At 39.8% G+C, this 2,472-nt stretch overlaps 1 pseudogene; it reads right to left on the bottom strand.

Moving 5' to 3' along the window:
• Positions 1–669: 669 nt before the first annotated feature.
• LOC103479425 (tripartite motif-containing protein 47-like) lies at positions 670–1,937 on the bottom strand (annotated as a pseudogene).
• Between the last annotated feature and the right edge of the window lie 535 nt (positions 1,938–2,472).

Consider the following 2,472-nt stretch of genomic DNA (forward strand, 5'->3'; position numbering starts at 1 on the left):
AGTCTCTAAATCACTGCCCTGGCTTTCTACTTTTCAAAGAACATAATTTAGGACCTTAATGGTTTATAAACGCAGTGAAAGGTCTTGGAGCCTTTACAGTTGTGGATCAGGTATGAACCACATAGGACCTTTGGGTCTTTAGAAACATTTCCAATATGCCAAATAAAGGTTGACTTTAATAAATTGTCTTACTTCATAAATGTAATTGTTTGACAACTGTTTTTTTTTTTTCCATTATTTACTTACGTTATCTTTTACTCAAGTGAAAATTTGATAGATCATTTTAAATATTTAATGGCCAAAAAACTGTTTACTGTACTGTATACTGTCTAAAAAGTTTGATAGGGGTGTTGAGTTTTTACCATCAGGATTAGGACCAGGACTGAAGAATGGATACATTTTCTCAGAGAGCAGGGGGCAGCAAAAAGTGTGAAGACAACCTGAAGTATTTACATCATAAAATGAGACGACATCCTCCACAAAATCCACAAACATCCCCACTTTTTTAGGTTGTGGAAAACAAAAAAATTCTTTGCAAGTGCCATCAAAAGCCTTGAACTTATTTCTTCAGAACCCTATGGTCCAGTAGCCATTTTCAGGGCTCAGTTGGATTGGTTCGTCCCTGTCAACTGACTCTCTGGCAACACCTAGAGTCCAGTGATTTTTTCCTCAAACTCTAACCTCAAAGTAAAATCTGCCTGAAGAGAATCCCTGTTTTCCTAAAACATTGTGGTAAAGTGTGAACCTTTTGGGAACTTTTGTAGATTTTTTTATTGCCTGACAGCAGTGAACACGCTTTTCATCATCAGACAGAATCAGTGCAGGATGTACTGTGTCAGGATCAAGGGTCACATCCACTGCATATTGCTGGACTCTTCTGAGCTCAGCCTCATTGTAGAATTTCTTTGTCGTCGCCTCCATCTGGCTCATAAAATTCACTACATTCTCATCGTATGAAGGTGGATGGATGCTGATCTCTGTCCAGTTCTTGGTGGGTAGAGCAGCTTTTAGGGACTAGAAACTCTGGAGGAGGCTGAAGTAGTCTTCAGATTGTGAGAGTTTCTTCACCTCAGAGCTCTTCTTCATTGACTCGGAGATTTCCTGTTCCAGGTCTTTGATGAAGACTTCAGCTTGTTTCTCTGTAGTTTTCTCTTCTATCTCGTTTATTAGCTCCTCTAAGGCTTTCTCAACAGACTCCTTCAGAGCAGTGAACACCTAAACACCTCCTGCTTTCTCTCTATCTGCAGCATCTTTACAAACTTTTATCGCCTCTTTGATCTCTTGAACTTTCAGTCTATTAGTCTGGATTTTCTTCTTAAGTTCAGGTTCCATCTTTTCAGCTCTACCCTAACTGCTTCATATTGGTGGCTAAGAGGAACAAACCGGTGACTCTCGTGGACTAAAACCGAGCAGAGGGAGCAGATACATGTCTGGTCAGTCTTGCAGAACAGTTCCAGAGGTTTATCATGCTTCTTACACAACATTTCTTCTAGGTTTTTCACAGGCTCCATCAGCTGATGTTTCTTCAGTCTTGGTGCTGTCAGGTGAGGCTCTAGATGCGTCTCACAGTAGGAGAGCAGACACACCAGGCAGGATTTCAGGGCTTTCAGTTTGGTTCCAGAGCACAGCTCACAGGGAATTTCTCCTGGTTTGGCAGCTTGTTGCTCTGAGCTGCTGCCACTCGCTTTCTGCTGGGCTTTAAGTATGAACTGAGCAACCATCTCGCGGATGAAGGTGTTGATTTSTAGCTCAGGTCTTGCACCAAAGTCCCTCTTACACAGTGGACACTGAGAACARTGATTTACATCCCAATGCTGGGTAATGCAGTTCTTGCAGAAGTTGTGTCCACATGGTGTGGTGAGTGGATCTTTGAACAGATCCAAACAGATGGAGCACAGAAACTGCTCTTCAGAGAGGAGACAGCTTGCAGATGACATGCTTGCAGTCTGAGTGATTAAGAAAAAGAAATGCTGATATTAATGAATTAGATGATACGCAAAAATATATATTACAACTATGTATAGACCACACTTAGTTAAAAAATATGATTTTTGGAGTTGACACTGCAGTCAGTAAACTAATTTAAAGTTTTCCAGGTGAGCAAAATGTTTTATGTAAGGCTGCAAAACACTGAGCTCCTTAAAACKGGTTATTCTGGATTCTCTCTGCTTTACGGTATTTTAAGTCTTTCATTCACTCCTTTACCATGGACATTATTAGAATATTATATTGTATAAAACATGTCAAGCTCCAAATAAAAGTCTTTTTTTTCTGGTTTGCAGCTATTTAGCTTTTTTATTGTGAAACAGCTAAAATATTGATCAATAAACAGTTATAAGAAGCTGAAATGCAATCACACACTTCAGTTACTTTACTCCTGATTGCTCTACATGAGCTACCTTCGTCACCGTATTTGTGTGTAAATCAGCCTATTTTTGTTGTAATCAGAATCAGAGAGGCAAATCRACAGGA

Source organism: Poecilia reticulata, linkage group LG17, assembly GCF_000633615.1.
Source record: "Poecilia reticulata strain Guanapo linkage group LG17, Guppy_female_1.0+MT, whole genome shotgun sequence".
Taxonomy (NCBI): domain Eukaryota; kingdom Metazoa; phylum Chordata; class Actinopteri; order Cyprinodontiformes; family Poeciliidae; genus Poecilia; species Poecilia reticulata.